The following is a 26,609-nucleotide window of genomic DNA, read 5'->3' as shown; positions in this document are numbered from 1 at the left end:
CTTACGAGACCCAGGCCCGCCCACTGTACTGTCCACCCAATCAGCTCACTTCTTGCTGTTTCCCTCTTCCTCTTGACCTGTGCAGAGGGAAAGGAATGGCTACAGCAAGAAGATCGTGTGCATGTCTGCTGCTCCCCGGCAGTACCAGCTGCTTTCTGACCCCACAGCAGGTGTAAGTAGCAACTAGTAATCCAGCTATTAACCCCTCCACTGTGTGTACGTATGTCTGTCATGCTGAGCAGTCACACCTCAGGGCTGACCGTTTAGCATAACAGACAAAGTCTATCTATCTATCTCTCATATCTATCTATCTCTCATATCTATCTATCTATCTATCTATCTATCTATCTATCTATCTATCTATCTATCTATCTATCTATCTATCTATCTATCTATCTATCTATCACATATCTATCTATCACATATCTATCTATCTTTCTCTCTCATATATCTATCTATCTATCTATCTATCTATCTATCTATCTATCTATCTATCTATCTATCTATCTATCTCCATTCATCAATGTCTATCTATTTATCGCATATCTATTTTCTATCTATCTAGAAATATATATATATATATATATATATATATATATATATATATATATAAATAAACACACACATACATACAATGGTGTAACTATAGGGGTCGCAATTGCTACCAGGCCCTGAAGCCAGGGGGGCCCATGGCCTCCCACACCACATCTATACTAACAATAGTAACTGGGGCCTTTGTAATAAACAACAATAAAATATTTTTTTCTGTGTATTTGTATTTTTTAAATCTTTATTACTACCGCCTTATTAATAGACGCTGGCTGACAGCGTCCATTACTAAGGCGGGGCTTAGTGTTAGCCGGGGCAGAGGCCAAAACTAACCCCCATTATTACCCTGATACCCACCGCCACCAGGGGTACCGGGAAGAGCCGGGTACGATCCAGTACCTGACCATCTGTTGTGATGGTCGGGCACTGGGTGCGGCCGCAGGCTGGTATTATTAGGTTGGGAAGTCCAAAAACAGTGGTCCTTCCCACCCTGGTAATGCACCCTGGTAATGCATTTAAAAAATATATAATAATAATAAACAATTGGAAAAAATGATGTGGGGTATCCTCCATTTTTCATAACCAGCCTGATACAACATAGCAGCAGCCTAGCATTACCAGGGTGGGAGGTCACTGTTTCTGGCCTTTCCTAGCCTGATAATACCAGCCTGCGGCCGCCCCAGTGCCTAGTCATCGCTACAGATGTCGTGTACTGGATCGTATGCAGCTCTTCTTGGTACCCCGGGTGGCAGTGGGTACAGGGCTAATAATGGGTCTTTAGTGATAGCCTCTGTAAGGGCTAGCGGAAAGCCCTGCCTTAGTAATGGACGCTGTCAGCCAGCGTCTATTCATAAGGCGGTAGTGATCAAATGAAAAAAAAAATACAAATACACAGAATATAAAAATATTTTATTGAAATAAAAAAAAAACCCACACAACCCTCATTAACCATTTTATTGCGAAAAAAATTCCGTCATCACTGTAGTCCTCGAATCAGAAGTAGTCCAACAACCGAACCTGTAAAAAAACACAAACAAACACATAAAAAAGCAAAACAATTATTACTCTTACCTTTCCGTGGTTCAGCGCTGGAGCCGCAATGTCAGCGAGATGGGCCCTGTATCTAATCCAATCATGTGTGATACTGTCTGCTGAGCCCTGTATCTAATCCTATCATGTGTGATACTGTCTTCTGAGCCACTGTATCTAATCCTATCATGTGTCATACTGTCTGCTGAGCTGTGTATCTAATCCTATCATGTGTGATACTGTCTGCTGAGCCACTGTATCTAATCCTATCATGTGTGATACTGTCTGCTGAGCTGTGTATCTAATCCTATCATGTGTGATACTGTCTGCTGAGCTGTGTATCTAATCCTATCATGTGTGATACTGTCTGCTGAGCCACTGTATCTAATCCTATCATGCGTGATACTGTCTGCTGAGCCACTGTATCTAATCCTATCATGTGTGATACTGTCTGCTGAGCTGTGTATCTAATCCCATCATGTGTGATACTGTCTGCTGAGCTGTGTATCTAATCCTATCATGTGTGATACTGTCTGCTGAGCCGTGTATCTAATACTATCATGTGTGATACTGTCTGCTGAGCAGTGTATCTAATCCCATCATGTGTGATACTGTCTGGTGAGCTGTGTATCTAATCCTATCATGTGTGATACTGTCTGCTGAGCTGTGTATCTAATCTTATCATGTGTGATACTGTCTGCTGAGCCACTGTATCTAATCCTATCATGTGTGATACTGTCTGCTGAGCCACTGTATCAAATCCCATCATGTGTAATACTGCCTGCTGAGCCACTGTATCTAATCCTATCACTAGCTTTAGGATCGTAGTGCTATAGATATGCTGTCTCATATACATGTATGTATATACATACACACACACATTTTATTTTTTGGGGGGGAGATATGTATTGGGGCTATTGCCCGTGACATATTAAGACCTTAGTGACACGACTGGCTGCTAGTGCTGCATCGTTTAGTCACTGAAAGCTGAGGGCTCTCGGCCATGAGAAGAAGTTTGGGGGGGCCCCAAGAAGAACTTTTGCACCGGGGCCCATGAGCCTTTAGCTACGCCCCTGGGCACGGGTCCGTAAATACTGGTGCAATACGGGTCGAATACGTGTGACCAAGGACCCGTATTTACGCCAGTATTTACGGGAGGAAAAAAATATGTTCGTGCGCATGAGGCCTTACCCTCAGCTGTTGTCATGTCATCGTGTCCCTCTGTTCACCGTGCAGTTCGGCCTCCTGTGAATGGCTGCAGTAGTCACATGGGAAGAAATGTCATCCCAGGAGGCTGGCCTGGACGGATAACAGAAGATAGCATCACAATGACAATGGCCGGGGGTAAGTATTTGCTTTTGTATTAATTTTAAACCACAAAAAGTATTTTTTCACATTTGCAATTTCTGCAGTGGAATCGCAGCGTTTCCGCTGCAAAAGTTGCAACACTTTGCTATTTGTTGCGGGTTTTACATACCCATTGAATTCAATTGGGAAAAACCGCAACGGAAGAGCAACGAATTCGCAGCCGAAATTGACATTATGCGGATTTAAAGAGGCTCTGTCACCAGATTTTGCAGCCCCTATCTGCTATTGCAGCAGATCGGCGCTGCAATGTAGATTACAGTAACGTTTTTATTTTTAAAAAACGAGCATTTTTGGCCAAGTTATGACCATTTTTGTATTTATGCAAATGAGGCTTGCAAAAGTCCAAGTGGGCGTGTTGAAAAGTAAAAGTCCAACTGGGCGTGTATTATGTGTGTACATCGGGGCGTGTTTACTACTTTTACTAGCTGGCCGTTCTGATGAGAAGTATCATCCACTTCTCTTCACAACGCCCAGCTTCTGGCAGTGCAGACACAGCCGTGTTCTCGAGAGATCACGCTGTGTCGTCACTCACAGGTCCTGCATCGTGTCAGACGAGCGGGGACACATCGGCACCAGAGGCTACAGATGATTCTGCAGCAGCATCGGCGTTTGCAGGTAAATCGATGTAGCTACTTACCTGCAAACGCTGATGCTGCTGCCGCGACATTCTTTTGGTAGGAAAAAACGGGCCCCTGCAATGGGGCCCATTTTTTTCACCAAAAGAATGTCGTGAGCTGCTGCGGGCCCCCTCCCCTCGTCATGGGGGGCCGTCAAACAGTCCGCCCGCGCACCCGATCGCGCGCACAAGGAAGCTCCCGCGCGTGCGCACTTGCGAGCGCGCACCCACAAACGCCTGCACTCGAGACCGCCCGCGCGCGCACCCGCGACCGCCCGCGCCCGTGGCGGCCCACGCGACCGCCCGCGCGCGCACCTGCGCACCCCCGTGCGCGCACCCGCGATCGCCCGCGCGGCGCACCCATGGAAACACATGGACAAAACTTACCTGGAGTCTGGATGGAGGTGAAGGACTGGACGTCTGGACCGAAGACCTCGCCTGGAAGACATCGCCGGAAGAGGACTGGAGTGGGAGCAGCTCTTCTGACACAGTGAGTAAATTATCTCAAAGGCCCTGTTCACACAGTATTTTGCAGGCCAAAAAAAATCTGCCTCAAAATTCCTTAAAGAATTTTGAGGCAGATTTTGACCTGCCCACACTATCTTGCCGCGTTTTTTTGCTGCGTTTTTTGCCCGCGGCGATTGAGGACAGCAGACAAAAAACGCAGCGAAAAATGCATTTTCTGCCCCCCATTGATTTCGATGGGAGGTCAGAGGCGGAACCGCGGCAAGAAAGGACGTGCTGCTTTTTCTTTTTTCCGCGACTGGCTCCCATTGATTTCAGATTAAATCAATGGGAGGCGGTTTTGGAAGTTGTTTGGTGCTGATTCTGACGCAGCGTCCGAGTCAATATCAAGGCCCAAGAACTCTGTGAACTGGGCCTTATTGTTAGGGCTTATTCAGACGAACGTGTAATACATCCGTGCAACGTGCGTGATTTTCACGCGCCTCGCACGGACCTGTGTTACTCTATGGGGCCGTGCAGACTGTCCGTGAGTTTCATGCAGCGTGTGTCCGCTGCGTAAAACTCACGACATGTCCGATATTTGTGCGTGGTTGGCGAATCACGCACCCATTGAAGTCAATGGGTGGGTGAAAATCACGCCCAGCACTTCCGCAGCCGTATAAACTATGAATGAAAACAGAAAAGCACCACGTGCTACAAACATACAAACAGAGTGTCATAATGATGGCGGCTGCGCGAAAATCACGCAGCCACGCATCATACGCTGCTGACACACAGAGCTGTTATGGACCTTTTGCATGCGCAAAATGCCATGTTTTTTGCGCGTGCAAAAAGCACACGCTTGTGTAAATCCGGCCTTAGGGTAGGAACACACTAGGCATGAACACTGCAGATTTTATGCAACACATTTTATTGTGGAAAATCCGCAGCGTATTACAGTCGCAGCAGAGTGGGTGAGATTTAAACAAATCTCATCCACACGCTGCAAAAAAAATGGACCTGCCGTGTGGCTTTTTAAGCCGCAGCATGTCAATTTATGCTGTGGGATCGCTGCTCCTCTGTTGCGGAAATGCTGCGGTTCTGCCGCAAAAATCACAAAAGAGAAAAAAAAAAGGTACTTTTTTAAATTGATAAAGTTTAGACTTACCCCGGCCGTAGTCCTGGTGACGCGATCCTCTATTCTTAGCGCAGCCCCGCCTCCTGTCATGACGTTTCATCCCATGTGACTGCTGCAGCGGTCACATGGTCTACAGCGTCACCCCAGGAGGCAGGGCTACGTTCAGAAGAGAAAGATGCGTCACCAGGACTACGGCCGGGGCAAGTCGAAACTTTTTTTTCCCTGCAGGATTCCCGCAGCGGACATGCCTCCCGAAACCTGCTCCGCTATTTGGTGCGGTTTTGCTGGCAGAATTCCCTGCGGCTACCGGGGCGGATAAGCTGTGGAGTTTTACTCAGCATATCCGCCTAGTGTGTCCCTTATGATGTCGCTCCTGGAGCTGCTGCCGGTCTCTAAATAGGCAGTTGGTCCAGTAGAATTTGGAATTTTTTTTTTTTGTGAACCAGCTTAAAAAAATACAAAACTTTTGTGTTAGGGCCTGTTCACATCACCGTTCGCTTCCGTTCCGGGGTTCCGTCTGAGGTTTCTGTCGGGTGAACCCCGCAACGGAAAGTGAAAGTGACAGCACAGCTTCCGTTTCAGTCACCATTGATCTCAATGGTGACGGAAACATCGCTAATGGTTTCCGTTCGTCACCATTCCGGCTGGTTTTCGGACGGAATCAATATCGCAGTCGACTGCGCTAATGGTGACGGAAACGGAAGCTGTGCTGTCACTTTCCGTTGCGGGGTTCACCCGACAGAAACCTCAGACGGAACCCCGGAACGGAAGCGAACGGTGATGTGAACAGTCTAAACTTTTTTATAAATTTAAAAAAGTGCCTTTTTTTTTTCTCATTTGTGATTTTTGCGGCAGAACCGCAGCATTTCCGCAACAGAGGAGCAGCGATTCCACAGAATACATTGACACGCTGCGGCTTAAAAAGCCAAAAGCCACACGGCAGGTCCATTTTTTTTTGCAGCGTGTGAATGACATTTGTTCAAATCTCATCCACTCTGCTGTGACTGTAATACGCTGCAGATTTTCCACAATAAAATGTGTTGCATAAAATCCGCAGTGTTCATGCCTAGTGTGTTCCTACCCTAAGGCCGGATTTACACAAGCATGTGCTTTTTGCGCGCGCAAAAACATGGCATTTTGCGCATGCAAAAGGTCCATAACAGCTCTGTGTGTCAGCAGCGTATGATGCGCGACTGCGTGATTTCCGCGCAGCCGCCATCATTATGACACTCTGTTTGTATGTTTGTAGCACGTGGTGTTTTTCTGTTTTCATTCATAGTTTATACGGCTGCGGAAGTGCTGGGCGTGATTTTCACGCACCCATTGACTTCAATGGGTGCGTGATGCGCGAACAATGCACAAATATCGGACATGTCGTCAGTTTTACACAGCGGACACACGCTGCGTGAAAATCACTGACAGTCTGCACGACCCCATAGAGTAACACAGGTCCGTGCAAGGCGCGTGAAAATCACGCACGTTGCACGGACGTATTACACGTTCGTCTGAATAAGCCCTAACAATAAGGCCCAGTTCACAGAGTTTTTGGGCCTTGATATTGACTCGGACGCTGCGTCAGAATCAGCACCAAACAACTTCCAAAACCGCCTCCCATTGATTTAATCTGAAATCAATGGGAGCCAGTCGCGGAAAAAAGAAAAAGCAGCACGTCCTTTCTTGCCGCGGTTCCGCCTCTGACCTCCCATCGAAATCAATGGGAGGCAGAAAATGCATGTTTCGCTGCGTTTTCTGTCTGCTGTCCTCAATCGCCGCGGGCAACAAACGCGGCAAGATAGTGTGGGCAGGTCAAAATCTGCCTCAAAATTCGGTGCACGGTTCCAGGCGGTCGCCGGTGCGCATGCGCGGGAGTTTGCGGGTGCGCGCGATCGGTCGCACGGGCGGCGGTGTTTGACGGCCCCCATGCCACCCAGGGCCGATATCAGGGGGGGTATTAGGGGTACTGATGTGAGAGGCCCGGCCAAACCTAATTGAAAGGGGGGCCCGCAGCTCATGACATTCTTTTGGTGAAAAAAACGGGCCCCATTGCAGGGGCCTGTTTTTTTTCTACCAAAGGCAAGTCGCGGCAGTTTGCCGGGCCCCCCTTTCAATTAGGTTTGGCCGGGCCTCTCACATCAGTACCCCTAATACCCCCCCTGATGGCGGCCCTGGGTACCATGATATAGTGCTGGACGGAACACCGTTAACAGGCGGTGCCACGGTAGGGGGGCCAAGAAAATTTTGCTGTAGGGGGCCCTGAAATTCCTGATGGCGGCCCTGCCTGTGAGTGACGTCACAGCGTGATCTCTCGAGAACACGCTGTGTCTTTGCACTGCCAGAAGCTGGGCGTTGTGTAGAGAAGTGGATGATACTTCTATACACAACGCCCAGCTAGTAAAAGAAGTAAAAACGCCCAGATGTACGCACACAATACACGCCCAGTTGGACTTATACTTTAAACACGCCCAGTTGTACTTTAGAAAGCCTCATTTACATAAATATAAAAATGGTCATAACTTGGCCAAAAATGCTCGTTTAAAAAAAAAACAAAAAAAACTTTACTCTTATCTCCATTGCAGCGCCGATCTGCTTCAATAGGAGATAGGGGTTGCAAAATCTGGTGACAGAACCTCTTTAAGTTTTAACACTCACTGGCGGAAGTAGTAATTTATTTATTTATAGTGCTTTACACAAAAATTACTGCACTGTTATTTTCAGTATAACAGGAGAGAGTAAGCCCTTGTTCACAAAGTGCAGATTTGCTGCAGATTTTTCAGACATTTTTAAAGTTAATTCATAAGTCCCATGTACCCCAAAATGATACCAATCAAAACTACATCCAATCCTGCAAATTTCAAGCCTACATACGGTTACATGACATTAAGAAAAATTAAAAAGTTATGGCTCTTTGAACACAACGATGCAAAAACTAAATGTTTTCTATTAAAAGAGTTTTTATTGTGCAAAAGTAGTAGAACATGAAAAAACCTGGACATATTTGATATCACCGTAATCGTATAGAACCATAGAATAAAGGTAACATGTTATTTGCGCCGCACGGTGAACGGAGTAGATTTAAAATGCAAAAAATAATTGTGGAAATGCTGTTTTTTCTCTCCCCCTCCCAAAAGTTAATAAACGTTAATCAATAAAGTATATGTAAGTCAAAATGGTTCCACAAAAAGTCCTTATACAGCTACGTTGATGGAAAAATAAAAAAGTTAGAGCTCTTTGAATACGAAAAACGTAAAAAAATAAATTGCTTGGTTATTAACCCCTTCCCGCAATTTCACATACAGTTACGTGATGGGAGATGGTGTTTTCCCGCAATTCCACGTAACTGTACGTGAAGGAGATGGAGCTAGCTCAGGAGCTGAGCCAGAGACATCACCGCCAGGTGACAGCTGTATGTTACAGCTGGCACCCTGAGGTATCGGCCAGGACCGGAGCTAGCCTCCGATCCGACCGATTAACCCCTCACATGCTGCGTTCAATAGAGATCGCAGCATGTGAGGAGTTTATAGCCACCGGCACCCCAGCAACGTGATCGCTGGGTTACCAGTGGCTGCAAAGGCGATCGGAGGGCTAATACTTACCTCCCGGTCTGCCAGTAACGGAATCCTCCTATGCCCCGTCGTCGGCGGGGCCCAGGAGGCTTCCGGTATCATCGGCAAGATGGCGCCGGCTCAGCTTCCGGCTCAGAAGCTGAGCCGGCGTCATCAGCAGTGGGTGTCCGCTGTATGTTACAGCGGACACCCCGATCTATCGGCAGGAACCAGAGCTAGCTCCGATTCCTGCCATTAACCCCGTCAATGCAGCGATTCATTGCAATCGCTGCATCAAAGTGGTTTGTATGAAATCGGCAGCCCTGCCATGCGATGGCAAGGCAGGCGACTGTTACTATGGCAACAGGATGCCTAACAATGGCTTCCTATCTGCCATTACGGAAGCCGATTAGGCCCCGCCCGGAGGCGAAGCCTGATCGGCTTGCTGTCAGTGAACAACTGACAGTTCTAATACATTGCACTACATAGGTAGTGCAATGTATTAGAACATCAAACAAACAGTTGGACCTTCAAGTCCCCTAGTGGGACTAAAGAAAAGTGTAAAAAAAGTAAAAATAAAAGTTGTAAAAAATACAATAAAAGTTTCAAATAATAACACAAAACACAATCGCCCTTTTTCCCTTATCAAGTCATTTATTATTGAAAAAAATAATAAAGCCATACATATTTGGTATCGCTGCGACCGTAACGACCTTAAATATAAAAATATTATGTTATTTATTCCGCACAGTGAACGCCATAAAAAATATTTTTTGGTGGCTTTCAAAAATTGAAATAAAAAGTGATCAAAAAGTCGCATGTACCCAAACATGGTACCTATAAAAACTATAACTCGTCTCGCTAAAAACAAGCCCTCATACAGCTCCGTCGACGAAAAAAATTAAAACCGTTATGGCTCTCACAACTTGGCGACAGAAAAAATCTATTCTATTTACAAAAGTTATTTTATTGTGCAAAAAGTTGTAAAACATAAAAAGTGCTATAAATTAGGTATCACCGGAATCGAACTGACCTGCAGAATAAAGGTAACATCTAAGTTATAACGCATGGTGAATGCTGTATAAAAATAATTAAAAAAATATGCCAGAATTGCTGTTTTTTGGTCACCTTGCCTCCCAAAAAAAAAAGGATAACAAGTGGTCAAAAAGACGCATGTACCCCAAAATGGTACCAATAAAAACTACAGCTCGTCCCGCAAAAAAAACAGCCGTCATACCTTTACGTCTATGAAAAAATTAAATTAGTTAAGGCTCCAATAAGCCAGGAAATAAAAATATGAAGTTGTGCCGGCCCGAGGGGAACGTTTCTTTTGTTTCAAGTGGCGAATTATCAAGGCCCCTAAAATTAGGGAACCAGGAAGGGGAGGGCCCAAACATCTGCTGGAAGGGTGCCCGTATTAAACCAGGACAACACTTCCCAGCAAAATTCCTCAAACTGCAAAGATCCCGAGTGTGGACCAAAAGGGGAATAAGTAAGGACCATTTATTAGTGCGACACCGGCCTGTGCAGAAAGGATTGTGTCACAGCGTAACACACATCTATGGATTATTTTTTTTTATTTTTTTACCCCATTATTATACCACCTGACTATGCCCCTTTTATACTCCGCCCGGCTTACATGTACCCCCACATTATAAACAGAAACACCAGTAAGACTCCAAACAAAACTACTACAAGCAAAATCCACGCTCCAAAAGCCAAACGGCGCTACCTCCCTTCTGAACCCTACAGTGCGCCCAAACAGCAGTTTACTCCCACATATATGACATCGCCATACCCGGGAGAACCCTTTTATCAATTTTTGGGGTGTGTGTCTCCAGTGGCACAAGCTGGGCGCCACATATTGGCATATCTATGGAAAAAAATCCCATTTTCACTCTGCAACATCGAGTGCACACCAATTTCTGCCAATCACCTGTGGGGTTAATATGCTCACTACACCCCTAGGTGAATACCTTGAGGGGTGTAGTTTCCAAAATGGGGTCACTTCTGGGCGGGATCCACTGTTTTGGTCCCACAGGGACTTTGCAATTGCGACATAGCGACCAGAAACCAATCCAGCAAAATCTGTACTCCAAAAGCCAAATGGCGCTCCTTTCATACTGAGCCCTACTGTGTGCCCAAACAGCAGTTTATGACCACATATGTGGTATTGCCGTACACAGGAGAAGTTGCTTTACAAGTGTTGAGGTGCTTTTTTTCATTTATTTGTTGAGAAAATGAAATCTTTTCAACTAAAACTACATCTTATTGAAGAAAAAGGATTTTTTTTATTTTCACTGCCCAATTCTAATAAAATCTATGAGACACCTGTGGGGTCACAATGCTTACTACACCCCTAGATGAATTCCTCAAGGGGTGTCGTTTTGTGAATCGAGTCACTTTTGGGGAGTTTCCACTGTACTGGTACCTTAGGAGCTTTGCAAAAGTGACATGGTGTCAAGAAACCAATCCAGCAAAATCTGTGCTCCTTCTCTTCTGATCCTTGCCGTGTGCCCAAACAGCAGTTTATGACCACAAATGGGGTATTGCCGTACTCCAGAGAAGTTGCTTTACAAATGTTGGGGTTCTTTTATTCCTTCCTGTTGAGAAAATGAAAAATTTTGAGCTAAAGCTACGTCTTATTGGAAAAAAAGGGTTTTTCTTATTTTCACTGCCCAATTCTAATAAAATCTATGGAACTCCTGTGGATTCAAAATGCTCACTACACCCCTAAATGGATTCTTCAAGGGGTGTAGTTTCCTAAATGGAGTAACTTTTTTTGTGTTTTCACTGTTTTGGTCCCTTAGGGGCTTTGCAAATGCGACGTGGTCTCCGCAAACCATTCCTGCTAAATTTGAGCTCCAAAAGCCAAATGCCGCTCTTTCCGTTCTAAGCCCTGCCGTGTGTCCCAGCCTTTTATGACCACATGTGTGGTATTGTTTTACTCGGGAGAAATTGCTTTACAAATGTAGTGGTGCATTTTCTCCTTTTAGTCCTTGTGGAAATTAGAAAAAATTAGCTAAACCTACATTTTCTTTGAAAGAATGTAGATTTTCATTTTCACGGCCTACTTCCAATAATTTCTGCAAAAAACCTGCGGGGTCAAAATGCTCACTATACCCCTAGATAATTTCCTCAAGGGGTATAGTTTCCAAAATGGGGTCAGAGCCTTTCAGACCCACCATGGTGCCTAAAATATTTTCTAATAAAAAGGAGGCCCCAAAATCCTCTAGGTGCTCCTTTGTTTCTGAGGCCTGTGCTTCAGTCAATAAGTGCACTACGGCCACATGTTGGGTATTTCTAAAAACTACAGAATCTGGGCAATAAATATTGAGTTGCGTGTGTTTGGTAGAACTTTCTGTGTTACAAAAAAAATAGATAAATTTAATTTCTGCAAAAAAAAAAAGAAATTTGAAAACTTCACATCTACTTTGCCTTAATTCCTGTGAAACATCTAAAGGGTTAAGAAACTTTCTAAATGCTGTTTTGAATACTTTGAGGGGTGAAGTTTTTAAAATTGGGTGACTTTTCGAGGGTTTCTAATATATAAGGCCCTAAAATCCACTTCACAACTGAACTGGTCCCTGTAAAAATAGCCTTTTGAAATTTTCTTGAAAATGTGAGAAATTGTTGCTAAAGTTCTAAGCCTTGTGATGTCATAGAAAAATAAAAGGATGTTCAAAAAACAATGCCAATCTAAAGTAGACATATGGGTGATGTTAATTAGCAACAATTTTGTGTGGTATTACTATCTGTCTTACAAGCAGATACATATAAATTTAGAAAAATGCTAATTTTTGCAATTTTTCGCAAAATGTTGGTGTTTTTCACAATTAAATACTTAATGTATCGAGCAAATTTTGCCAGAAACATAAAGTTCAATGTGTCACGAGAAAACAATCTCAGAATCGCTTGGATAGGTAAAAACATTCCGAAGTTATTACCACATAAAGTGAAACATGTCAGATTTGAAAAAATTGGCTGCGTCCTGAAGGCCAAAACAGGCTGTGTCCTTAAGGGGTTAAGGTTTGACGTATGGATACGTCATTGAAAGCCAGTGCTTCCCGCATTTTGCCGTATCCATACGACAAATGGATAGCACCGGCCCAGAGTTGGTGCCATCATCGCTGGATGTCAGCGGTGTATTACAGTTGACAACCGGCTGTAATGGCGGGGACCGAAATTAGCTTAGATCCCCGCCATTAACCCATTAAATGCAGCGGTCAAAAGCAATCGCTACATTTAAGAAGTTTGCAGCTCATCGACACCCTAGGTTCACTGAAGTAACAATTGAGTAAAAAATACCTTTTAATAGTAACTTGTTAAAAACAGGGGTAACACACCACTGTGACATAAGCCCCACCGTGATTATTAAAAAATGTATTAAACAAAAAACACAGTCATTATGATGCATATATCTCGGTGTTTGTAACGATATTTTGTCTGGAATCAGCATATATCCAGGGCACACCAGTAGTACAATCCCCAAATAAAGCACAGGTGTCCGAATAAATCGGATCTCCTAGTGCTGGGTGTAACACAATATGACTGTCCCCAATGCAAACATTCCATAAACAATAAACGACCCTACGCGTTTCAGATACTCATCCTCAGGGGTCCGTATCTTGGTAACTCTGGCCTCTTCACCAGCGATAGTGATATTCAACAGCAGATATTCTGCTGTGCGTCACGGCAAGATGCACGTATCGATGTCAACGGCATACTTCATTGCAGGCGCTAGGTTACTATAAACGCTAAAACTCCACCCCTCGTATTAGGCGGCAACACATGAACTGACCAATCCCAGCACCCTCTCGATTCGTGACACCTGCCCATGTGACCCCCCGCCGTCAGCTGACAACCAGGGGTCATCATCGGCCGCATCAACCCGAACGCGCAGGCGCAGTAGAAGCCAAGGACAAGTCGCCCGGACTGCCAAACACGAGGAGGTAAGCGCTACACGATAATGTATTATAAGTATATCTTGCGGGACAGTTAAACACCGCCGGGTGAAATTGCCGGGTTTCCGGTGGCTGCAATGTCAACCGGAGGCCTAATACTGGCCTTCCGTTCTGCCTAGCACGGAAGCCATTCAGGCCCCGCCCGGAGGCGGGTCCTGAAAGGCTTTCGTAGCCGATGGCAAGATGGCGCCGGCTCAGGAGCTGAGTCGGCGTCATCAGTGGTGGATGTCAGCTGTATGTTACAGCTGACATCCACCTGTAACGGCAAGCTAGCTCCGATCCCTGCCATTAACTCCTTAGATGCGATCGTTGCATCTTAGAGGTTGCTAGCAGATCGGCAGGCCTGCCTTGCAATAGTGGGGCTACCGATTGTCACTATGGCAACAGGAGGCCTAAAATGGCTTCCTGCTCTGCCATTACGGAAGCCGTTAGGCCCCACTGGGAGGCGAAGCCTAATCGGCTTGCTGTCAGTGAATGACTGACAGATCTAATACATTGCACTAAATAGGTAGTGCAATGTATTAGAAGAAAAAAAATCAAACCGTTGGACGGGAAGGTGTCATGAATATTTTTATTTTTTTTATCATATTGCTTTTAATATGATATTAACATAAATTTTATTTATTTGTGTGCTCGTGTTCTACTTTTTACTTTGTACTTACTTTTACTTCTCTATGGGCCTGTCATTTTCGTTCCATTCTCTACAGCGTACGCCGTCTGTGTGGGAACGGCGCATGCAGCAGCGGCAGGAGCAGGTAATTTATGTTCGTGTATGTGATTTGTGTATTATGTTCGTGTATGTTCGTGTTATACTGTCTGCTGAGCACTGTATCTAATCCTCCTACACTGTGCAGTCGCTCAGAAAATGGCGGCACACCGTGTAGGAGGTTTGAAGATTCGAATTAACACTAGTATGTCCTCCATGATCCGCAAGTTGCAATCTAACGTGAATATTCTAGGTGAAAGAACGGATCATTTGGAAAGAAAGATGGAAGAATATTCTGTTGCCCATAACGAACTGGTGGATGCACACCTTGCCTTGGCTGACGATGTAAAGTGGTTTAAGACCAAAGCAACGGACGCAGAGGACAGATCAAGGAGGAACAATTAAAAAATACGGGCATCTCGGAGGAGGTTCCTCAATCGGATCTAGCGAAATATATCAAATTATTGTTCCTCTCAATAGCTACCAACGCTCTCAGACCTGGACTTGACAATAGATGGTGCTCATAGACTGCCTAAATCGAAATAAGCTCCGGACTCGGCCGCTAGAGACTGCCTGGTTAGGGTACACTTTTTTCATATTAAGGAACTTGTTATGTTCACATCAAGGAAACTCGGCCGTCTTTCTCCTCCGTATTCCTCCATATCCATTTTTCCTGATTTGTCTGCTGCTACGTTTCAAGCTCGCATGAATCTTCTGCCAATTACCAAGCCTCTATGCGACAACAATATCAAGTATCGCTGGGGATTCCCCACTAATTTCTTATTATGGCTCATCCCATGTCGTCTCCTTGGTGGAGAAGGGCATGTCTCTGCTGAAAAAATGACACATCACTCATCCTGGATACGATTCTCCACCTGAGGGTCGTTCTCGTCCTAGAATTTCTCCTAACTGGCTTCCCGCTAAACCCAGAAGATCTCCCACTTAAATGGTGGTAAGATGCCGGTACTGATTCTATACTCACCCACATTATATCCTGATACGAGATAGTTTTCATTATTTTCTTGTTATTTTCTATTACTCATTTTGGACTTCAATGTTTTTCGTACCAAAAATTTAGTATCTCTTCTCCCCCCCGGAGAACACCGTGCATACATGCGCTGTACCTATTGTAGCATGTGTTAATTCTGATATGTTAGTGTTATGTTGATTATGCTCCTGGTTCACTACTGTGATTGCTAAAACTCTCTCATACATTGTAATATGTCTGCAATATTGTTGTTGTGAATCTGATCTTTATGTCCCTGTATGCTCCACCGTGCTGACACTAATCCGTCTTCCATGCCGTAGCTTTATTTGGAACGCTAATGGTTCTGAAGATATCATCTATTAACGTTAAGGGGCTAAACAGTCCTTTTAAACGTGGTATGTTATGGAGGGAGGCTAAGTTGCTAAATTGTGATGTTATTCTTGCTCAAGAGACACATTTTCATATAGATAAATTTCCTCAATTTACACATAAACAATTTACACATATTTTCATGGCCTCATGTCAAGCTAAGTGTAAAGGGGTTCTCATTGCTATCAGAGACTCAGTGGCGTTTACTCTTAGGTCTACTCTTCTGGACCCACAGGGTCGTTTCCTTGGTATAAATTGTGATATCAACAATATTTTGTATACAATTTTTAATGTTTACCTCCCCAATAAGCGACAGGGACCTTACTTTAGGTCCTTGCTCCCTAAAATTAAGTAATTTGCTCAGGGCCTTCTAATTATAGGGGGGGGGGATTTCAATTTAGTTCTTCACTCAAATTTGGATACTACCTCATGTTTGAGAAATCCCCCACTAATTGCTCCACTTCTACATGACGAAAGCTTGTATGACGTTTGGAAGCGTCAGCATGGTGGAGAAAGGGATTATACTTTTTTTTCAGTCCCTCATAAATCCTACTCCAGGATTGACCTTCATCCGTTGGATTATGGATTAGATATATTGATGACGTGTTGATCCTCTGGAACTCTACAGCGGATGAGTTCCATAGTTTTGTAGCAGCCCTCAACAATAATGATGTAGGACATTGGTAAAGTCTCCTATAGGTGGCAGCTTCCTACTCTTCATTTTTAGGTTGGTGAAGGGACCTATACCTGGAGCTCTTCCAGATTCCTCTAGTAACCCCTCTAGGGCTGAAAGGCCTTCCATATCAGACTCCTCTAACCCCAATTCCATACATTTTTTCCTATTATGGTGTTTAAAAATTTTTATCCATTTGAGTTTACGAGCAAATAAGTTGAGATCTTTTATCCACGAAAATGAGTCAAATTTAACTGTAGGGACAAAAGAAAGTCCCTTTTCTAATAATGTATTCTCTGATGCACTCAAATTATATTCAGAAAGGTTAATGATTTGAAGCCTATCCATATTGTTCCCCTTCACTAATCCTTTTGTCCCCTCAGCATATAGCGGGAAATGGGAGGATTGTTGGCTAAAAAATTATTGCCACTGTTAGAAGAGGCTCTCCCACGGCCTCTATTTCTACCTCTTTCTCCTCCCCTAAATTTTTGTTTCCCACCACTACCACCAAAAAATGGGCCCACTCTTTCAGAGTCTGTAGTTTCACTCTCTGATGTGGAAGGGTCAGATTCCCTCGGCCCCCTATTGGTCTGTTGATATTGCTGTTGTTGTGTAGTAACAAAATCATACGCTTTTTTCTCCCTAAATTCCTGTAGGTCTCTCTGGAATTGGAAGTGTTTACGTTCCTTTAGATGATTAGTGAACCTTTCTAAAGTTTGTTGGAGGATTTTGTCCCTTTTATCAAAGCCAGGGGTATCTACCAAGGACTTAGCTGCCTCAATCTCTTTTTTAAGCTCAGCACTAATAAAGTCAAACTGGACTTTTTCTTCCTCTACCAAAATCTGCATCAGCCTAAGTGAGCTCCCTGTGATCTCCTGTTCCCACCTTTCTTTTATATTAGCGGTTTTTAATCTTGATGCTGGAACAATGGGGACCCTGAGACCTCTGGGAACTATCTTGTTCTTTAAATAGTTTTCCAGACTCTGGATCTCCCACCAACTTCTAGTATAATCTTTATGCAATCTATTAAGGTTTTTGAAGGTAGTTTTAAGAGATGCACCCTGAACTGTATACATCAGTTCACATTCAGAAAAAACGCTTTTAGCCTCACTCATCCACCCATCTGTGTTTAATTCAGAAAGTGCAAAGGCTGCCATACCTAGATATAATGAAATTATTAACTGTATGGACTAAATGTAATTTCACTGTATAGTTTGATAAAAATTTAATTGTGCTCCCACAATATGAAAGAAATTATAAGGTTCACTGAAGTAACAATTGAGTAAAAAATACCTTTTAATAGTAACTTGTTAAAAACAGGGGTAACACACCACTGTGACATAAGCCCCACCGTGATTATTAAAAAATGTATTAAACAAAAAACACTGAGTCATTATGATGCATATATCTCGGTGTTTGTAACGATATTTTGTCTGGAATCAGCATATATCCAGGGCACACCAGTAGTACAATCCCCAAATAGAGCACAGGTGTCCGAATAAATCGGATCTCCTAGTGCTGGGTGTAACACAATATGACTGTCCCCAATGCAAACATTCCATAAACAATAAACGACCCTACGCGTTTCAGATACTCATCCTCAGGGGTCCGTATCTTGGTAACTCTGGCCTCTTCACCAGCGATAGTGATATTCAACAGCAGATATTCTGCTGTGCGTCACGGCAAGATGCACGTATCGATGTCAACGGCATACTTCATTGCAGGCGCTAGGTTACTATAAACGCTAAAACTCCACCCCTCGTATTAGGCGGCAACACATGAACTGACCAATCCCAGCACCCTCTCGATTCGTGACACCTGCCCATTGCGGTGTTTAACATCGATACGTGCATCTTGCCGTGACGCACAGCAGAATATCTGTGCCCCGTCCCCCGTTCTCCCTATCGCTGCCAGCGATCACACATGTATCCCCTATCCTGTGGATAGGGGATACATGTCTTTTGTTTAATCGCAGAGCGGGGAGATACCTCCCTGCTCTGCCATAGTGTTCAGTGGCGTCGCACTGTAGCAGCCATAGCGGCAGCTAGCGGAGCCTCCGGCCATGGTGGGGACCCGTGCCGGCGGGCGACACGGGCCCCCTCATGCCGCGGGCCCCGTAGCAGCCGCTACGGCTGCTACGGCGGTAGTTACACCACTGTCCTCTCTGTAATGTCCTCTGATATCCCATAATAGCAGCCTGGACATGCTGGAAGTTGTTGTTCTCTCCTCTTATACCTCCTCCCTGTAATGTCCTCTGATATCCCATAATAACAGCCTGGACATGCTGGGAGTTGTAGTTCTCCCCTCTTATATCTCCTCCCTGGAATGTTTATTGATATCACATAATAATAGCCTGAACATGCTGGGAGTTGTTGTTCTTATACCTCCTTATTTATTCCTTCCCCAGGAGTAAGCACACTTTCTCTCTGTGATGGTCACTTTACTAGAGGGGGAGATGGTCATTTTATCGGGGGGGGGGGGGGGACGGACGGGGGACTGAGGCTGATGGTGGCTTTACTGGAGGGGGCTGATGGTCATTTTACTGAGGGGGAAGGAGGGTGATGGTGACTTTACTGGGGGGCTGAGGCTGATGGTCACTTTACTGGAGGGTGCTTATGGTCTCTGAGGGGTCGTTATACTGTGAGTGGGGGGCTGATGGTTATTTTATTGTGAGTGGGGGGCTGATGGTCATTACTGTGAGTGGGCGGCTAATGGTCGTTTTACTGTGAGTTGGGGGCTGATGGTCATTTTACTGTGAGTGGGGGGTTGATGGTCATTACTGAGAGTTGTGGCTGATGGTCTTCGAGTGGTTTCCGCCTCTGACCTCCCATTGAAATTAATTGGAGGCAGAAAAAACCTGCGGCGCTTGTTTGGTGCTTTTTTGTCTGCGGTTTTTGCATTCGCTTCAAGGGCTTAAAAAAAAATGTGGGCAAAAAACACAGCAACAAAAAAAGTCAAACAACACTGTCAATTCAAAATCTGCCTCAAAATTCCTAAATGAATTTGGAGGAAGATTTTTCGTTTCTGCCTTACAAAAAAACGAGGTGTGAACATACCCTAAGAGTGTAGTGGCATTTTTTTTCATTTTGTAAACAATTTTTGGTAGGGGTGCCCTGAGAATATTTTTTTTTCCTGGGGTGCCTCGAGCCTGAAAAGGTTGAGAAACTCTGGTCTATATTAACTCTGCATTTAGTTCAGGTGTTTAACAGGGCCAGGGTAGATGAAAACTTCCCAAAATAAATGCTTGCTGCCACCATAGTGACTTTACCAAAACCAGGAAAGGATCCGATAACGGCTGCTAATTTCCACCCTATTTCCCTTCTAAACGCGGATCTCAAAATTTATGGGAAACTATTGGCTGACAGGCTCCTACATGTAATCTCGCAACTAATTAATCCTGACCAAGTTGGTTTTGTGTCTGGTAGGCAGGCCCCTGACGGGACCCGAAGATTTTTTAACATAATTCAAAAGGTGGAGGCCTCTCGGACGCCTTCTCTGCTGCTTGCTTTGGATGCGGAGAAGGCGTTCGACAGGGTCCACTGGGGTTACTTGTCACATATATTAGATAAGTTTGGATTTAGTAGTGGTATTAAATCTGCTATATTGGCTCTTTACTCCTCTCCTTCGGCTAGGGTTCTGTTCTCAGGTTTTCTTTCTGATTCCTTCAACATCACCAACGGGACTCGTCAGGTGTGCCCTTTATCCCCGATAATTTTTGCTATGGTCATGGAGCCTCTGACCGAAAAAATTTGATCATCTGCAAGTATTCATGGAATTCAGGTGAACCAATATACCATATTTTTCGTACTATAAGACGCATCGGGCCATAAGACGCACTCTAATTTTAGTTGAAAGAAAATTTGAAAAAAAATTAAAACCAAATAGTATGCACATTTTTTTAATAGAGTAAGCAAACAATGTTTCTAAATGGCTAACACAGCATTAAGGGCAAATCTGTGGATAATACACCATTATGGGGTCGTCTGACAAGGGCCCCTCCGAGCCATAGGCTTGGGGGACACATGGTCGCACGAGCCCCAAAAATATGTTTTTTATTGGTATTTAAGTCTGTTATGTAGTATGGTTTTGTGTGGTTGTATTTTCTCCCCCCTTCCCCTCTTTTTTCCAAATGTAGTGAAATGGTACTTACCTTATGGGACGTCCCCTATGTAAGCTAGCGGGTTCCAGTTGTTTCTATCTCCAGGCAGATGTTTCCTGGTAAACAGCTGATTGGACGAGGTTAGCTGTGCTGTTGGCATGAGCAGGTTCCAGAATATTCTATCTCCAGGCAGTTTTCTCCTAGGTACAGCTGATTGGTTATTGGAATTCCAAAAAGGTGGGAAACTGTACTATAAAGCAGTGAGCTTCTTCGTGATCAAGCAGTCGTCTGGAGCCGTTTGGACCGTCGCCCACCCACCCTCCCTTATGTCTGAATTTCCCTTCCGTCACGATGTTTGTTAGAGGGATTTTGTCACCCAGCTAATGCTGGGCGGACTTGGTATTTTATTATAAAAGCTGGATTTTTTATTGTTTGATTTCAATTTATGGTTATTTATATATTTTAAGTATTATGGATTTTATGTTACCCTTAATAAACATCGTGGCCTTTATTATTCAATTATTCTATTGTCTGTGTTTTCTTCTGATGTGGTTTGTTTTGTGGGGTCTGTGCGACCATATATATGACGCACTGTTATGGGGTCATCTGTGTATAATGCCCTGTTATGAGGACATCTGTGGTTGATACACTGTTATGAGGATATCTGTGGATGGTACACTGTTATGGGGACATCTGTTGACTATACACTGTTATGGAGACATCTACAAATGACACTATTATGGGGGACATCTACAAATGACACACTTATGGGGTAAGGGGTATTTGTACCTTATTACACTTGTTCTCCTTTTTTGTAGCTTGCTGTCTGTTAATAATAGGGAGCAGCAACATGTTGTCCTGTAATGGCTGCTCCCTATTGTTATGCAGAAAATCATGCCAATTAGAGAAAGTTGTATGGTACTACAGAGAAACGTGTGTTTTTATTATATTTTTTAGGACAGAGCAGAACCCATCTCTGCCTCTGTGTGGTACACTACAAGCTCCTCCAACTTTGTTGTCCTGGTGACTGGGGCAGGAAAGTGGCTGACAGAAGATACAGCTACTGCAGAGCGACCCCTTCTGACCTCCCCCTCCCCTAGCCATCACACTGCCATCAGCCATGCAAGAAACCGAAAGAGTTTTAAACTCTCTCAAAAGACTCCGGACTTTGCACAGAATGAGTGATCCTTTCTAACCGCCTCCCCCAGCCTCCACGTTGCCGACACTACAGACAGCAGAAGCACGGCAGCCGACGAGTCACAGAAATGACACAGCCCATCAGACATTCCAGGCTGCACTAAATCCCTCCTGCACTCCCCTGCTTCCTAAATAATACCAGAAAAATGGTACCTTCACTCCATAAGACGCAGCCAAATTCAAACCCCATTTTATGGGTTTAAAAACTGCGTCTTAAGGCCTGATTTACACGAGCGTGTGCGTTTTGCGCGCGCAAAAAACGCTGCGTTTTGCGTACGCAAAAGGCACTTGACAGCTCCGTGTGTCATCCGTGTATGATGCGCGGCTGCGTGATTTTCGCGCAGCCGCCATCAGAGAGATGAGGCCAGTCGACGTCCGTCACTGTCCAGGGTGCTGAAAGAGCTAACTGATCGGCAGTAACTCTTTCAGCACCCTCGACAGTGAATTCCGATCAAAATATACACCAATCTGTGAATAAAAAAAAGACGTTCATACTTACCATGAACTTCCTGCTTCCTCCAGTCCGGTCTCCCGGCCGTCGCCTTGGTGACGCGTCCCTCTCTTGTCATCCGGCCCCACCTCCCAGGATGACGCGGCAGTCCAAGTGACCGCTGCAGCCTGTGATTGGCTGCAGCCTGTGCTTGGCCTGTGATTGGCTGCAGCTGTCACTTGGACTGAATTGTCATCCCGGGAGGTCAGACTGGAGGAAGAACCCGGGAGTTATCGGTAAGTCAGAACGTACATGTATATTGTGATCGGAAGTCACTGTCCATGGTGCTGAACCAGTTTAACTCTTTCAGCACCGTGGACAGTGACTGTCTCCCGGCGTCGCGTACCGGAAAATTTTTTGCCGGGTTCGGTCAAACCGAGTTCGGCCGAACCCGGTGAAGTTCGGTGCGCTCATCTCTAATTTGACACTCCGTTTGGATGTTTGTAAACAGAAAAGCACGTGGTGCTTTTCTGTTTACATTCATCCTTTTGACAGCTCTTGCGCGAATCACGCAGTTCGCACGGAAGTGCTTCCGTGCGGCATGCGTGGTTTTCACTCACCCATTGACTTCAATGGGTGCGTGATGCGCGAAAAACGCACGATTATAGAACATGTCATGAGTTTTACGCAACGCACTCGCGCTGCGCAAAATTCACGCATCGTCTGCACTGCCCCATAGAGTAATATAGGTGCGTACGACACGCGTGAAAAGCACGCGCGTCGCACGCGCGTATATTACGCTCGTGTAAATGAGGCCTTATGGTCAGAAAAATACGGCACACACAAAATAGGATTATATGCAGACGATGTCCTTATGTCTTGCATGCAACCCCTTTCTTCCTTGCCGTCATTACAACTAGTTCTCTAAGAATTGGGCAAAATCTCATATTATAAAGTTAATGACACCAAATCTCAAATCCTGAACATTGGTAAAGATAAAGCAACCTGTACTTTACTTGCTTCTGAATTACCATATTAATGGCAGGAAGGCTCCCTGACTTATTTGGGTATATCCCTGACGAGTCCCAGTTCACAAATGTATACTAAGAATTATCTTCCCCTTCTTCTTGTAACATCTATGGCCGTGGGTCGTCGTTCAGACTTACCACTTGACGGCCCCAGCCATGGACATATCTCTTCACGGCGTCAGCTCCCTCCAGGGAGACGCCGGCACTCACTTCCGGGTCCTCTGACTGATTCCCGCAGGGCGCGCGCGCCCGCACATGCACGGATTTAAGGGGCAGTACGTGTCCAGCAGTCACCTATCAATTATTAGCCCAAATGGCTGCTGGACTATAAAAAGGGGCTCTGCCCACTGGTTCCTTGCCTGAGTGTTGTTGTATACCTGTTTGTCTTGCAAATGGTCTCCCAGTGTTTTCCAGTTCCCAGTGTTACCCGTTCCTGCTGCCTGTACTCTGTATCCCGTGCTATTGTATCTACAGTGAAAGTCAAGTCGTGCCTTCCGCTGCACCCACGGTGCCACCTGCTGTGAAAGTCAAGTCCTGCTTCCACTACTGTCTACATTGCCTCAGGTACCCGTTCCGAACTATATACATTGTTTTGTACCTTGTTGGCCAGCTGCCACCCCGCTACGCGGTATGGCCCAGTGGGTCCACACCCCGCTCCGTGACACCCAAGATCTCACATTTTCTGGGCACCTTTTCTAAACCTATAATTTCCTGGGCTGGTCGTACGGCTATTGTTAAAATGATGATACTTCCTATTATTTTGTATGTTTTCCGGGCAGTTGTTATACCTGTTCCTGTCACCTTTTTACAAAAGTTGCAACGTTTACTTATCAATTTTATTTGGGCTGGAAGAAAGCCTAGGATACGCATCTCCACCATGGTTCGACCTTGTTCTGGTGGGGGGGGTACCAGATGTGAGAAAATACTATGTCGCTACAATTCTCTCCCATCTTCGACATTGGTGGAATAATAACTCAGACCTAAGGTGGGTCGACATTGAAAGAGATTTAGCCAGGGTACCTCTCATATCATTGTTACGTTCCAGTGAACAGAATCCAATGAGTTTCCCGTCCCGCTCCTCTACATTAGCTGCTTCTGTGGCTGCTTGGAAATTTCTGCACAAGAATACACCTACTGGGGAATACAAATTGTTGAAATATTTACCGATCCAATATTTATCCACTAGGTTTCCTGACATATCCTTTCAGGGTTGGGAAGAAGCAGGCATCTCCCAGATAAGTCTTCACAAATCGGGACTTTTATAAATTTCTCAGTCTCCGACATCTGTTACAGTCCTGGTCACCTGACTCTCCGACTATTCCCAAACTAGCCTTCGATTACTATAATAGCTCATCCCAACAGATAAAAGGTATTTCCTCTTTTTATTCTGCTCTCCATAGACCTCAACTTTCTCTGAAGCCTGGACATTTCTTGGTTTGGGAAGAGGAGCTAAATGCCACCATCTCAATGGATGACTGGATGCAGGCCATCAAAGGGTTAAAACAAGCCTCTCATAGTTCATTACATTGGGAAACCGCTTTAAAAATCTTGATGAGATGGTGTAAAACCCCTGCACAAATTTCAAGGTTTAACCCATCCTATTCTCCACTATGTTGGCGTACATGTGGTGAGAGGAGCGATTTCCTTCATGATTGGTTGAAGTGCCCGCTGGTATATGATTTTTGGAAGCTGACTTTTTCCTTAGGCTGGGTTCACACGACCTATTTTCAGGCATAAACGAGGCGTATTATGCCTCGTTTTACGCCTGAAAATACGGCTACAATACGTCGGCAAACATCTGCCCATTCATTTGAATGTGTTTGCCGACGTACTATGCGGACGACCTGTAATTTACGCGTCGTCATTTGACAGCTGTCAAACGACGACGCGTAAAATGACTGCCTCGTCAAAGAAGTGCAGGACACTTCTTTGAAAGGTAATTTGAGCCGTTTTTCATTGAATTCAATGAAGAACAGCTCAAGACGCCTCACAAAATGCGAGGAGGACCATTTTCGTCTGAAACTACGGAGCTGTTTTCTCCTGAAAACAGTCTGTAATTTCAGACGTCAAAGCCAGTTATCGTGTGCACATACCCTTAATGTCTAATGTTACTCATTGCACATTCCTCTCGTCACCGACACTGGCTCTATGCTTCATAGGCATTATGGACATCCCGCAATCCATGAGGATGATTGTGGGACATATAATAATGGCTGCTAGGATTGTGATAGCTAGATCCTGGAAGTCCCCGTCACCCCTGGTACTTCAGGAACTTACTAACCAGGTTCGCTTGGATTGGCTAATGGAAAAAGATGCTGGCAATACGAACCTACTGGTATTCTGTCTTTGCCTCACGTTGGTCTCTCTGGTCAGACTTTGTAGATCAACTTCCTGCTCTATGTCCGCAAACTCCTGTTGTATCCGTTAGATGAGATATATCCAGTATATCCAGTATATTTGTATCTCGACTCTGGGATTTATAATTTCTATTTCTCTGTTTATCGGATTTAGTCCTGACAATGTTTGCTCATTTTGTCAGTCAGATTATTTGTTTTGCTATTCAATAGACATGTATGACTTCTACGTTACTCCTTATCTCTTCAGCAGTCACGATTTCTTTTGCTGTCTGTTTGTTTTTCTCTATGTAGTTTTGTACTTATGTCGTACCTCATATTCCATTTTCTTAATTAAAAATAAAACATTTTATTTGGGAAAAGTCGCATGTATCCAAATGTGGTACCTATAAAAACTATAGCTCGTCCCACAAAAAACAAGCCCTCATACAGCTCCGTCGACGAAAAAATTAAAACGTTATGGTTCTCACAACTTGGCGACAGAAAAAATACATTCTTTTTATAAAAGTAATATTATTGTGCAAACAGTTGTAAAACATGAAAAAGTGCTATAAATTTGGTATCGCCGGAATCAGACTGACTCGAAGAATAAAGTTAACATGTAATTTATAACGCATGGTGAACGATGTATAAAAAAAAACTAAAAAACTACGCCAGAATTGCTGTTTTTTGATCACCTGGCCTCCCAAAAAATAGGATAAAAAGTGATCAAAAAGTCGCATGTTTACTAGCAGTTTTTCACATAAATGGCAGTGACGTCAGGGGCTTCTCCTGGAGTGGAATCCTCGATGCTGTGACTAGGGATTCCAGTCCAGGAGAAGCCCCTGACGTCTCTCCATAAATGGACAGAGACGTCAGGGGCTTCTCCTTGAGTGGAATTCCCGGTTACAGCGTTGGCAAAGCTGTGGATGGGGATTCCGCTTCAGGAGTTGCCCCTGATGTCACTGTCCATATATGGGCAGAGACATCAAGTTCTCCGTCCAGTAGCGGAATCCCCGGCTGCAGGGGGATTCCACTCCTTTAGGAAGCTACAGTGGTGCTATCTACAGGAAGGGGGGGGTGCTATCTACAAGGGGGAAGTGTGGCACTACCTACAAGGGGGCTGTGTGGCGCTA

At 44.6% G+C, this 26,609-nt stretch overlaps 1 protein-coding gene and 1 long non-coding RNA gene across 3 annotated transcripts in view; one reads left to right on the top strand and one right to left on the bottom strand.

Annotated features, from left to right (window-relative positions):
- Window positions 1–26,609, bottom strand: part of FGR (FGR proto-oncogene, Src family tyrosine kinase) — a 114,914-nt gene that overhangs the window by 44,868 nt on the left and 43,437 nt on the right. The window contains exon 1 of one of the 2 annotated variants that reach the window (XM_075853433.1): window positions 11,118–11,284. The exons of the other annotated variant lie outside the window; for it this stretch is intronic. The gene's annotated coding sequence lies outside the window, so the exon portion shown is untranslated. Of the gene's footprint in view, window positions 1–11,117; window positions 11,285–26,609 lie in introns of those variants that run through there. 2 annotated transcript variants of the gene reach the window in all.
- LOC142743055 (uncharacterized) lies at window positions 84–17,883 on the top strand. Its single transcript, XR_012881488.1, has 3 exons — window positions 84–172; window positions 14,358–14,405; window positions 14,610–17,883. It is a non-coding gene; the product is annotated as an uncharacterized LOC142743055 (long non-coding RNA).

The sequence above is a fragment of the Rhinoderma darwinii genome, chromosome 2 (assembly GCF_050947455.1).
Source record: "Rhinoderma darwinii isolate aRhiDar2 chromosome 2, aRhiDar2.hap1, whole genome shotgun sequence".
Classification (NCBI taxonomy): Eukaryota; Metazoa; Chordata; class Amphibia; order Anura; family Rhinodermatidae; genus Rhinoderma; species Rhinoderma darwinii.
Note: the sequence above shows the minus strand (reverse complement) of the source record. Positions and strands in the feature narration are given on the sequence as shown.